The 14,376-nt window shown below is 37.8% G+C and overlaps 1 long non-coding RNA gene across 1 annotated transcript in view; it reads right to left on the reverse strand.

Annotated features, from left to right (window-relative positions):
• Positions 1 to 14,376, reverse strand: part of LOC125915748 (uncharacterized) — a 96,332-nt gene that overhangs the window by 8,544 nt on the left and 73,412 nt on the right. Inside the window, exon 3 of the long non-coding RNA XR_007455732.1 lies at positions 2,959 to 3,061. This is a non-coding gene — a long non-coding RNA (uncharacterized LOC125915748). The remainder of the gene's footprint in view (positions 1 to 2,958; positions 3,062 to 14,376) is intronic.

Below are 14,376 nucleotides of genomic sequence, written 5' to 3' on the forward strand. Positions count from 1 at the left end.
TTTGTCTCTGTCCTTATGGAGCTAGTGACATAAGACAAAGAGTAAAGCCAACACATAAATGAATATAGGATTACAAATTGAGAAAATGCTATAAAGGTAACAAATAGAAGGCAGTGGTGGAAGAAAACAGGGGTGGGAGAGCTTACTTATATAAAGTGATCAGAATCAAGTAAGGCTGTCTGAGGAGCTGATAGATAAGCTGAATGAGACCTGAAGGAAGGGAAGGAGCCCACAGGTGAAAATTAGGGCTAGGGAGAGGTGATGGGGCAGACACTCAGGCATAGAAACAGATATGGTGAAAAGCTACTAAAAAGAATCAAAGCTTGATGTGGTCTTGAAATACAAGGTCAAAGTGGTTGAAACACAGCAGAGTCTGAAAGTCATGGTGAAGAGTTGGAATTTAACCCAAGTAAAATGTGAAGTCATAGAAACATTCACTTTTAGGTATTTTTTTATCATTACATTATTTTAACATGGAAAAAAATGGATTTTTCTCAACAGAGGCAGTATGGCCATCCCCAGAAGACATTTGGAAACATGTAGGGATATTTTTGGTTGTCACAATGATTTGAGGATACTACTGGGATTTAGGGAGGTTCAGGGATGCTAAACACCCTGCAATTTACAGGACAAGTCTACTCAATGAAGAATTTCTCAGTCAAGTCCTGGTGCTTCTAATGAGATTCAGTGGGGATCTGGCAGCTGTGTAGAGGCAAGAGTGGGGCAAAGACAATCATGGTAGCAGAGACATAATTAGGATTGCAGTGGCACTGTCCAAATGAGAAAAGATGATGACAAGAGTAGGACTTGGGTCCCATAGATCAAGAACAGTGAAAAGGTGGGCAAATATGAGCAAAAATCTTAAATTGGGCACACTGTGTTTCTTGTTAAATAAGGCACAGTCCCAGAGTCTTTCCCAACATCACTCCTGGCAGCCATCAGCAATTGTTTTCAGTTAACAACTGAAGCAAACTTATTTGGAAAATACCTGATTTGGATAGTTATTCAGAGATGGAGCAAAGATACAAAGGAAAGAAATAAGGAGTAAGTCTGGAAAAGGATGTTTTTGAATGATGTAATATTCATGCAAACCCATATGCCTAGATGAGATTATTAAATAAAAAGGACAATAGATTTTCCCTCTTTTAGAGGATTCCTCTTGGAAATCCACCAGATTGTTATCTCTCTCTCTTTCACTTTTATCCCTACCAAAGCTTCACAGCTGCAATTTGAGTTTCTTCACAATTAAAAAAAAAAAAAAGCCCCTAAAGGCTTGCCTATCACTCAGAAAATTAGATGCCATGCATAATTAGGTTAATTTGGCATAACATTCATCTGAAATGTGAACATGCTATTAATAATGAAAGCAAACATATGGAGCAAGTGTCCTTACTCTGCTGAGAGAATGTTGTTAAGTTATGAACTCCACACACAAAATATCACTCTGCTTTTCCTATAAAAAAAAAGGTGGCATGATTAAAAAATTTTGCAGAGTACTGGAAACTCAGAAGATTCCCCACTCAGGGACTTTATTGCTCTGTAGAAAGAGTTAGCATTCACCCCAATTGATGACCCTAATCTTGGGCAAATTCAGAAACAATACCATTCTGAATCAGTAACACTCTGTCTCCTCTCTACTTCTTGATCAACGCTATCCTGCATCCTTTTGTGGGCAAAGATTACAGATAAGACCCTAGAATGAGGACAACTTTAGTTTTCCATTCATAGAGTTGAAAGGAATATAGTAGGTAGGAAACAGGAGATGTGCAGTTTCCTTGTTAAGAATGCCAGATTCATTAGGATCTCTACCAACTGCAGCTTTGTCACACCACAAAGGTTCCTGCACATCATGACACATCTTGGAGGCTTGCTGCCCTCTTCCCTAGGCAATGTGGCACTGTGATGCACATTCACAGGTATAAGTACTCATGTGAAAATTTAGATAAGGAAAGTATTTAAAACAAGCCTACCTGAATCCAAGATATGGAAAATAGATCACACAGGTATGATACAGTGGGAAAACAAACTGTGTTCTCTCTCTAGTCCCCCTGATTAATCCACTATGGCAATTGGGTCTATCTTTCATACTAAATGACCTGAGAAGGTTTGGTCACTACAAACCAGACTTTCTTTAAAGTTCTCTAAAGGATGCTGTCATCAAGAAAGCTTCCTTAATTATGTTCAATCATAAAAGAAAATGGAATGGAGAATCTATGCATTAAAAGGCAGTCTTTCAATGAGTCTTGACTAGTAGATATTAAAGACATGATGCTGGACATGTTTCTGAACCAAAGCTAAGAGCAGGACCCCTGGCACTAGAGATGGGCCCAAGGTCCTGCTGGTCACAGATTGGTATCTAACCAAGCATTCCTTTGATTACTGAAGCAAAAAAAAAAAAAGAAAAAGAAAAAGGTTTAAATGGGCAAGCTGCTCAAGTCCCCACATATTTCTGGCTGGTAACATCATATATCTGCCTAGTACAAGATCTGAAATTGACCTTCAATCTGAATTATTCCTGCCATTATCCAAAGCTAGCTTGTGGAAATTTACATAAGTTATTTTGCTATTCCAAATATATTTGGAAACTTAATTCTTTCTAGAATCACTTATAAAGTTATAGCAGATACTGTTGATGGCTTCAATTCCCTCAGTTCACTTGAGGTCACCTGAAGCTGTGACAGATGGCTCCAAAATGGTGACAGCTTCTTGCCTCAAAAATTTGCACCTCTTAGTGTCTTCCTGAGGACTTTCTCCAGCAACACCAGAGCTAACTCCACTAAATGCGAGTGTAAACTGGAACTGGCAGAGCACAAGGGATAATCTTCAACCAATAGAGATGGAAGGGAATAAATGCTTCAATTTCCCTGCCTTCTGGTGGACAACTTCAGATGTATTCCATACAGTTTCTTTCAGGGCTTTTGGTCAGATGGATCTCCAGTAAGCCATTCATTTACATACCTTTTATGGGTTTTTTTCCCTCCTCTGTCTCACTTTTCCCAGTCACTCATTTGTGCTTCCTGGATAGTCCTTAAATTGGAGTTTGCTTCTGCAGGAAACCAAACTAAGACAAAAACAGGTAGTTTTAATCATTCCCTAAATTATATGGTTTATAATATAGTACTTCCTTACATATTTTCTGAAATATATGTATGTTTTTATATGCAGGTATGCACATCAAAGTTTTTAGCGAATAAGATCAAATTATGTGATAAACACAAAAATACACCACACAGGTCCTCTGTAAAGAGGGAGCCTTTTTCCCCAGATACTGGAAGTCAGTATCTGTCAGTATCTGTCAGTATCCTCCAGCTGTCAGTCCACTCAAAGAATGCTCACATGTAGTGTGCACCTAGCTCCTGAGTGAGTTCAACACCCATATTGGGGCCTTGGTATTTGGGATAGAAGAGATCATAGAGAAGAAAACCAATGGAAAGCCATTGAAACTGTCCCCCATCCCTAGCCAAAAGATTAACTCTAAAACAATAGCACATTTCAAGGGTAGTTGGGAAGGTGATATTGGCCTAAAAGATCCTAACAATGCAGGGAAGAACAGAAAGAAAAAAATGAGGAAAAAATGAAGAAGTTCAGAAACACATAGCACAACATCATACATACCAACATAAACATAAGAGAAATCACAGAAGAAAGAAAGGCAGCAAGAATATTTGAAAACATAATAATCAAAAACTTCCCAAATTGTATGAAAACCTTTTCTCTATACATCTGTGGAACTCAATAAACTCTTACAGGATAAAACCAAAGAAGTCCATACCTATACACATTATAGTCAAATTATAGAAAAAAAAGAGTGTATAAATAGTCTCAAGTGGGCCTGGTGATTTAATATATAATAGAGATGACATTTCAATTCACTGAGGAAATCTGGATTGTTCAGTTAACACCACTGGGCCATCAGATTACTGATCTAGAAAAAATAAATAAATTGTATCCCTCACTCATTAATTTTTTCCAAAATAAATTCTTAATTGATGAAATATTTACAAAATATTTCAAAAATATTTGAAATATTTACAAAAAAATGAAACCATAAAAACACTAGGAAGAGGTTCTGGTCCAACATGGTAACATAGAGGGCTTCTGAGCTTCCCTCCTCTCATGGACACAACAAATCTACAACTACACATGGAGAAATTCCCTTTGAAAGAAATCTAGAAACTAACTGAGCAATTGTTATGGATTAGATGAACTACTCCCCACGCAGCAATATATAATCAGGAGGGAACCCACAACTCCCAACTACTCCTTGAAGAGCAAAGGTTTGGACCCAATATCTAGCACCCTAACTTTTAAAACTTACACCTGAAGGACAGGTCCCCAGAATACCTAGCTCTGAAAACAAATGAGGCTTGCACCCATGATACTCATAAGACTGTAACAAAGGAACCATTTTTAAGAAGATCACGAAGACTAGCTTTGGCTATACCCTCCCCCCCCCCCAATCCAGGACTCAGCCTACAAGGAGCAGACAGACATACCCATTTCCCAATCTTTCCCTGAAAGAGGCCTATTTTGACATAGCTTTATTTGCATGCTTCAAAAGCTACTTCAGGGTCAGGCTTCTTATTTAGCACGCATCATCTAAGAGCTGACTGCAATTCTCCTGAGAGATTGAGGAGGCCAGTGGATGCCATGTCCACATTCCCCCACTGGCCCACTTCAGGTCACTGATGTCTCCCTGGAAGGAGTTTGTGCACATGTCTGGTGCCCCAAAATTAAAAGACAACCTTTGTAATGGGAGAAAATATTTGCAAATTATATATCTGATAGAGGGTTAATATCCAAATAGATAAAGAACTCATGCAATTGAACACCCCCCAAAAAAAAGCCCAATTAAAAAATGGGCAGAGAAACTGAATAGACATTTTTCCAAAGAAGACATACAGATGGCCAACAAGTATATGAAAAGGTTCTCAACATCACTAATAATCGTCAGGGAAATTCAAATAAAAACCACAATGAGATATCACTCTTTATCTGTTAGGATAGCTATTATCAAAAAGATAAGAAATAATAAAGAGGGGATGTGGAGAAAAGGGAGCCTTCATGCACTGTTGGTGGGAATTTAAATTTGTGCAACTACTGTGAAAACATCATGGAGGTTCTTTAAAAATTTAAAAATAAAACTACCATATGATCCAAGATTCCACTACTGGCATCCACTTAAAGATAATGAACACCCTAGTTTGAAAAGATAAGTGCATCTCTATGTTTATTGCAGCATTATTTACAGTAGAAAATATATGGAAGCAACCAAAGTATCCATCAATAGATAAATGGATAAAGAAGATGTGGTGTATGTATACAGTGGAATATTACTCAACCATAAAAAGGAGATCTTTCCATTTACAACAACATGGATGGACCTACAGGGTATTATGCTAAGTGAAATTACACAATCAGAGAAAGACAAATGCCATATGACTTCACTTATATGTGGAATTAAAATAAATAAATAAATAAACAAGCAAACAAAACAGACTCATGAATACAGAAAACAAACTGATGGTTGCCAAAGGAGAAGGATGAGTAAAATAGGTGAAGGGGATTAAGAGATGCAATATTCCAGTTATACAATAAATAAGTCATGGAGATGAAAAGTACAGCATAGGAATATAGTCAATAATATTGTAATAACATTGTATGGTGACTATAGTTATCATGGTGAGCATTGAATAATATATGGAACTGTCAAGTCAGTATGTTGCACACCTGAAATTAATATATTATTGTAACATTATAACATTGTCTACTATACCTCAAAAATACAAAGAAAAGATAGAACATCAAATTTTAAAATTATACTTGTAAGGTGAAATAATTTTTGTAAATTCCAAAAATACTTAATAATGATTAAATAAAAATAAGTGTATATGTAGTAGAAGTATAAAAGTTTGAACAAAAGGAATAGTGATTTTCTCTTAGGAGGAAAAGAGAGGAATCTGATAGGATGAGTGATTTAAATTGTATATGAAATGATTTACTACCAAAAAAAGAAAAAAGAAAAAATGTCCATTGTTAAATATTGAAGTTAAATATAGTGTTAATCATACAATAAAAAAAAAAAACACATTGAGATACCACCCCATCCATTTTAGAATGGCTATTACCAAAAACACAAGAAATAAGTGTTGGAGAGAATGTAGAGAAAAGGGAAAACTTGTGTTGTGTTTGTGGGAATGTAAATTGGTGCAGCCACTATGGAAAACAGTGTGGAGCTTCTTCAAAACATTAAAAATAGAACTACCATATATCCAGTAATCCGACTTCCAAGTAAATATCCAAAGGAAATGACAAGAGGATATCCAAAAGATCTGCTTTCCCATGTTTATTGCAGTGTTATTCACAGTAGCCAAGATATGGAAACAATATATTCCCACTATATTTATATATATATAATATATTTAAATAACTTATAGATATAGATATACACACTATATGATGGAATATTATTTAGCCATGAGAAAGAAGAAAATTCTGCTATTTGGGACAACATGGATGGATCTTTGAAAGCATTATGCTAAAAGTGAAATAAGCTATACAAAGAAAGACAAATATAACAAGCCATCTTATATGTGAAATCCTAAAAATGCTGAACTCAGAAACAGAGAGTAGAAAACCAGTTGCCACAGGCTGGAGGATAAGAGAACAGGATAAGGTTGGTAAAAATGTACAAACTTTCAACTAGAAGCTGAATGAGGTCTAAGGATCTAATGTAAAATATGTTGACTATAATTGATAACAATTATAAATTAAATTTGCTAAAAGAGTAGAACTTAAATATTCTCACCAAAAAAAAGGAAGAAGAAGAAAAGAAAAAAGACTAATGTGAGGTGATGGATGTGGTAATTAAGTAGATGAGAGAAATTCTTTCAAAATATATAGGCATATCAGATCACCATCATGTACACTTTAAATATCTTACAACTTTATATATCAATTATACCACAATAAAGCTGAAATTTTTAGAAAACAATAGGAAAAAAACACAAGTGAAAATATTTATTGTCTTAGAAAAAATCAGTTTTGCCATAAAAACAAAATGTTATGAAGGGAAATACTGTCCATGTTGATTACATTAAATTTTTCAATTTCAGAGTAGCAGAAAGCAAAACCAAAATCAGAAGGGAAAACAAAATATAACTAAAATATTTGCAACACGTTAAACACACAGAAGGCTTAATAGATAAATGTGTTAACAAATCAAAAAGAAAGGCATTCACAGAGAAAAGAAGAAATAAAATAGCTAACAAATAACAACCATGGTGACTATCACTCATATTTAAAGACAAAGTTAAAATGCAATCAACACAGGATGCCTGGGTGACTCGGTTAAGCATCTGACTTGGGCTCAGGTCATGATCTCACAGTTTGTGGGATCTCACATCTGGCTCTGTGCTGGCAGCTTGGAGCCTGGAGCCTGCTTCAGATTCTGTGTCTCTCTCTCAATCTGCCCCTCCACTGTTCTCATTCTCTCTCTCTTCTCTCTCTCTCTCTCTCAAATAAATAAACATTAAAAATTTTTAAAATAAAATTTAAAAATTCTATCAAAGCCATTTTCACATATCAGATTTTGTTTTATCTTCCTTAAATTTATGTCAGAGTAGACAAGGATGTAACTAATTTTTGTGGTCATTGTTTCACAATATATAGATATATCAATCATCACATTGTATACCTTAAACTTACACAATGCTATATGTCAATTACCTCAATAAAGTTGGAGGGGGAAACATTAAAAGATGTAGTAATTAAGACTTACACTGGATGGCAGTTTGGCAATATCCATTAGCATTTTTGCAGTTTATACCCTTTCTCCTAGAATTCCCACATGCAGCTATTTTACCCTGTAGAAACACTTATACAAAGTGCAAAAGAAATACATCCAATAGGATGTTTATTACAATAAAGTAAAGTGAAAAAAACCAAATACTTAAATTCCCATTAAAGAGTTCAATCAAATTATGGGGTGCCTGGGTAGCTCAGTCAGCTGAGCATGCCACTTCGGCTCAGGTCATGATCTCGCGGTTTGTGAGTTTGAGCCCTGCATGGTGCTCTGTGCTGACAGCTCAGAGCCTGGAACTTGCTTTGGATTCTGTGTCTCCCTCTCTCTCTGCCCCTCCCCTGCTCATGTTCTGTCTCTCCCTCTCTCTCAAAAATAAACATTAAAAAAAGAGTTCAATCAAATTATCCATCGTTGATGATGATATTTAACATTATGTTACCTGCAAAGAAAAATTATGTTACCTACATTTAAAACTATATAAACCTGGGGCGCCTGGGTGGCTTAGTTGGTTGAGCGTCTGACTTCAGCTCAGGTCATAATCTCGCAGTTCATGACATTAAGCCCTGCTTTGGGCTTTGTGCTGACAGCTCAGAGCCTGGAGCCTGCTTTGGATTCCGTGTCTCCCTCTCTCTCTGCTCCTTCCCTGCTTACACTCTGTCTCTCTCTCAAAAATAAGCAAACATTTTAAAAAACTATATAAACTTTAAATGTTAATCACAGTATTTGTGTCATAGACTACAAATATGAAAACATTTCTTTTTTGTTAAATTTTATTTAAATCCAAGCTAGTTAACATATAGTGTAGTAATGGTATTAGGAGTAGAATTTAGTGATTCATCACTTACATATAACACCTAGTGCTCATCCCAACAAGTGCCCTCCTTAATGCCCATCACCCATTTAGCCTATCCCCCCAGCCAACATCCCACCAACAACCTTTAGTTTGTTCTCTGCATTTAAGAGTTTCTTATGGTTTGGCTCCCTCTCTGTTTTTCTCTTATTTTCCCTTCCTTCCCCCAGGTTTGCTGTTATGTTTTTTAAATTCCATACATGGGTGAAATCATATGATATTTGTCTTTCTCTGACTGACTTACTTCATTCAGCATAATACACTCTAGTTCCGCCCACATTGTTGCAAATGGTTTAATTCGTTTTGATCGCCGAGTAATATTCCATTGGGTATATATACCACATCTTTATCCATTCGTCAGTTGATGGACATTTGGGATCTTTCTATAATTTGACTATTGTTGATAATTCTGCTATAAATATTGGGTCCATGTGTCCCTTTGAATCAGCATTTTTTTATTCTTTGGATAAATATCTAGAAGTGCAATTTCTGTGTCATAGGGTAGTTCTATTTTTTAAAAATTAAAAATAGAAAACATTTCTGTATTAACTTTATACCAAGACTTCATCTCTGAAAGACAGAATGCGCAAAATGTTGCTTAGAAATACTGGGAAACAAGAGTTAGAGAATATCAGAATTTGAAGGGCAATGAGAGATTATCTAGTCCTCTATTTTTTTTAATTTTTCATATGGAAAATTATTACCCAGAAAAGAGAAGTAACTTGCCCACAGTCACAGAGAGATAGAGAAGGTATAAGACCTTGGGTCTACCAGTTTAGTTTTTGCTTATCAGAAAATCATAAGTCTTTTGGGGGCAGGTCCTCTGTCTCCTTTCCCTCTCATCCTCCATGATCCACACAGTGCAATGCACATAATAGAGCTTTAATGCAAAAATTACAGAAGGAAGAACAAATAGTTAAACAGTTGACTGATCATCACCCAATCTGCTTGGGCTGCCAAGACATATAATTTCCCATTATGATCTGTCTGCCCAGTTATTTTAAAGAACAGACCAGATGAATTTCAAGGCATGATGCATCCTTTTCAGCACACTGACTAGAGTCAAATAGTTAAGCTCCTTCAGGCCAAATATCTCCCCACATCTTATTGTAATTTCATAATGCATATTAGGAAGATGTTACCTATAATTTGCTGAACCTTAAGCCCAACATTTGAATTATTTTCTATGAAGCTCAATGTAAATCATTAACCCGGAGCTCAGAAATTTTGCCCCCAATCCTGTGCCTTTTTACTGTAACAAGACCCAGACTAGATATTCTGTTCCTCTTGATGAAATTTTTTTCTGTCTGGTTCTCCCGGAAACAAATGCTGAGACAAGGATTCAAGAGTAAGAAATTTATTTAGAAGGTAATCCCAGGAAACATAGGGAAGAGAGTAGGAAAGTAAGATAGAGCAGGAAGTAACCAATAAAAGGTGAGTTGAGCTAATTACCACTACAGACAACTAAGGCTTGATCTTTCTGGGGAACTCCAAGAGCCAGTGCAGAACACCATCTTCAGAGTTATCTACCAGAGGGAAAAAGGGACTGGGGCATTTACACACCAACTCAATCCATCCTTCATTGTCACCTATTCCTGGAGGGCATTATCTTGCTCTTCTGGTCTTCCAAAATGTAAGAAGAATAAATTCTGGCCTCCAGAGAAAATGCTCAGGCAGTTGTAAGGCTGTATTAAGATGTTAAGACTCAAGGGAGTATGAGTGAGCCACAGACATTATCTCCTACATATATTTTGTCAGCTAAGAAACAGTTAAATTTCAACTAATAGGGAAGACTGAGTGAGAAGGCATTTAAATCTTGGGACCGGGCTTTAAAGAACTTTAGGTCAAGTCCCCACTCCTAAGATTGTATTTATTGCCCAAAACGGTTGACCTATACATTCACTGACTTCTTCACATCTCTCAATGCAAAGAGAGACTTAAAAACTGTTTCAAGTTAATCAGAAGTAAAATATTTTGCCATAATAAAATCGCTGTAGATGGAAATTGGAGCTACTCCATGAAAGAGAGTGTGTGCCTGAGCTCAGAGCTGCCAATGTGCACTTTATTGGTGCTGGGAAGAGGTAATTGAAGCAAAGCAGTTCCTCCCTAATCGTGGGTAAATGAGCTTTAGCAGCTACTGCAGGAAGCTAATTATCACCAAGAGACTTTCTGAGCATGCTCCATGGAAGAGACCATCTGTGGTCGTTTCTGAGGATGTGCACCCAGCACTGGGCAGGCTCCACAAAGAGGGTCATGGCACCACTTCTGAGTTCCCCCATCCTTCTCTGACCTCTGTCCCTCCCTTGCACTGTGCAAAAAGGCTCTCTCCCTTGTCACCACTCAACCATGGGGCAGTCAGAGACAATACCATTTCTCAAGGTGGGCACTTCACCTCCAGGGGCTCCAAGTCTTAGTCTGAGAGAGCTGTCACAGAAAAATGGAGCCCTGGAGGAAGAGGAGGAGTAACTGACAGTTCCAAACAGAGAGCAAGGAGGAAATAAAAAATTCATGAACCAAACCAGTGGTTTATAATTCGCCTTACGATGCCAGCTTTGGTCCAAGTGAAGGAGATGAAGGGAAAGGAATGTTAATGGAGCAGCTCTTATTGTTCTTAATGGGTAGGTGGGCGATTCTAGCCACAGGGCTGCTTGGGGTGACAGTCCTTGGCTGATTGATTAGCCACAGTTTTCCATTAAGTTGAAAGGCTCCCTTTTGAACACTGGTCATGCACTTCATTTGAAAGAAAATCTTCTTGGTAGAGAGGAGGAGACAGACATGTGATTTATTGACTGCTCAGGAAGCAGTATATCTGTGCTTCAAACTCCCTGCACATTTTCACCTGCTGTCTGTGCCTGGTGCACCTCATAAAACAGGAGTCAGGAGCCAGGAAGCAGGAGGAGGCATGGTAAGCAGATTCTGACATTTGATGGAAATTCTGAACCCTCCCATTCTCCACCAATGATATTTTCACAATATGCAGAGGTAATTAGGAGATGGTTGAAGGGGAAAAAAAACAATAAAATCATAAAACTTTGCTCTTTAAGAGTAGAAACACCACCAGTCCCATGTGCCAGGGCACATACAACCACTGCTCCCAGAGACAGAGAGAGGGTTTTGCCCAAACCCTTCCAAAGGTAAAATAACATGTTTCTTCATGAGGCTCTGCTTTTATAAAGTCCAAGAGGCCTTCAGGATGTAACTCCCCCAAATTGCCATCTGCCACTCTACAAATCTGCCTGCAGATCCCTCCTTTTCCTGCCCTTCCAAAGATGGTATTGGAGGCCTTCTATAAGTGAATCTCAGCATTCTATGTTCACAATGGTCCCTGATGCTCTGACCACCAAAGCTGTAGTCAAAATGAATTACTTTGGGTCCTTTTAAATAGCCCTACATGTTCTTGTTGTCTCCTCTAACTGGAGTTGTTGATCTCTCAGATCTCCACCTGTGCCAGTGAAGCTCCTCAAGACTCAGCTCAATTAATGCCTCCCCACAAAGCCATTCCAGACCCTCCCCCTGTACCCTCATTGTGCTTCCGTGTCCCTCTTGTGCAGTGGCCAGCAGCCTCTTCTTTGTGTTGTACCTACTGATACACACACAGGTCTCCTCTACTGGGATCCACAGATTCCAGATGCAGGGATCACACCGTTGAACCATGTGGGTGTATGTGTGTAATGTATATGTGTATGCATGTGCACACACACACACACACACATACATACACAATAGGCATTCAATAAGTTATTATACCAACAGATAAATGAATAAACATTTTTCTGAGCTTTCTGGGACATAGCATTCTTTATCTTCACTAAAATTCAATGTACACAGTGGAAACCAGAGGTGGGGACACGAGGATGTGTGGGCAGTCCTAGTAGCCTGAACCCTGGCCCACTTGCCAATGTGGTCTGCCAAATAACCATCTTTAATAGGTTCAGTTGATACTTGCCAAGGTCTGGGATATGTGCTTTACATTCATTATCTTATGTTAACTCTTGCCTCAATTCTGTGAAGATACCACTATTGCCTGTCAGATTAGATTAATTTCCAGATTAGAAACCAACTACAAGGGTTTAAATAAATTTCCTAAGGTGTCAAAACTAGTGTCAGGGCTGGAATCTGAATCCAGGTCCATTTTACTCTACACCTGTGCTTTTAATAATATGATATGCTACTTTTCCTGTTAGCCTTTCCCTTTGATTAATATGTAAGTTTCTCCAAGTTGTTTGGATATTTATAACTCTTTTCTTCATGGGGCTTATCCCTGTACTGAGAAGAAACTTTTTGAAGTTAAAATCATGACATCATTCTAAGTTGCTAAGGGAAGTTACCTTCCCCAGAAACCTATTACTTCTCTCAAGAGCTCCCTATCTCCTTCCTTTAAGCAGGAAATATATGTGAAACAAGACCTTTAATTAGCTCTCACTATTAGCTCCTACATCCTGTAATAATTATCTTTGGCGATGTCATCTTGAATCCCCTGGGTAGCATGGATATTATGGACTATTAGAGGCTGTTCTGAAATCTGGCCGTCAGTCTGATTCATATTAGGCCAATTACTTTAACTAAAATTAAAATTTGTCAAGGATAGTTTGATGATGAGTCTTGGCAGCTAAAGGTAGCCCTTAAGGAGCCATGTAGCACTCTTTGGCAGAAGCACAGTGGTTTTATCTCAAGGTGAAGGTCTGGTTGTTAGTGAAAGTACCAGAGATCAAAGGAAAAACTTCTCTAGATTTGTAGCCTTGGACAGACTCCCTGGCTCGGTGTCACTGGAATCCACCCAGCCAATAAGTGTCTAGTTCTCTTCTGTGGTACTTGGGGGTCCCCAATAAAGACCAAAGTAGAAAACAATGGATCCAGTGGCCATTGACTTTACAGTTTAGTTGGTATAACAGATATATTAGTTGCCTACCTAATATCTATTTCCCTCATTTTAACAGATCCCTGGTTTTGTTGGAGCAGCAGTATGATCCGCTACAAATAATTTTTTGGCCAGATTTTTTTGTGAAAGCCAGTCTTATAATACAGTTATAGTTAATGAGACCTAAAGGGAACTTCAGGGTTTCTGGGTAAAAAAAGAAAGTTGATATGGTTACTGTTTTCTTTTATCTCCTCTCCCTTCCTTCTGCTTGGAGTAAGCATGCAATTTCTGGAAGTGTATCTGTTATCTTGAAAACATGAGGTGATAAGCTTAAGGATGAAATCCAACCTAAGAATGGCAGAACAGAGCTAAAGAAGAGGCTGGATTCTTGTACAATCCCTAGGCTGTTCACCTCCAAAATAAGTTGCTGTAGTTAGGTTTTTCTGTAACTTGCTGCTGTAGACATTTCCAGTAGGTACAGTTGGGGGGACAGATGAGGATACATAATTATGCCAATTGAGCAGGGAAAATGAAATAGTGTGGTCAGCAGTCCTATCTAAAGACACCTTAAGGCAGTGGCTGAGTGTCAAAAGCAGATAAAAACAATGTGGGCTATCACAATCCTCTCTGCATGTGCCTTTTATAGCAATATTCATTCATTTATACATTCTCAGTGTATGGGGAATCTGCTATGCTTGTGTTAGACATTGGGTGTGCAATATTATAAATGCAATACAACTGTTCTACGGTTGTTTAAAAACATGAATATTTGTAGATTCTACATCTATAAAGTATACAATGTCCTACTCTGGCCACCCAAGCCAGGTGAGCCCTCTCTACCTTAGAGGTGAGCCTCTAAGAAGA

This window comes from Panthera uncia (genome assembly GCF_023721935.1).
Source record: "Panthera uncia isolate 11264 chromosome E2 unlocalized genomic scaffold, Puncia_PCG_1.0 HiC_scaffold_19, whole genome shotgun sequence".
Lineage (NCBI taxonomy): Eukaryota > Metazoa > Chordata > Mammalia > Carnivora > Felidae > Panthera > Panthera uncia.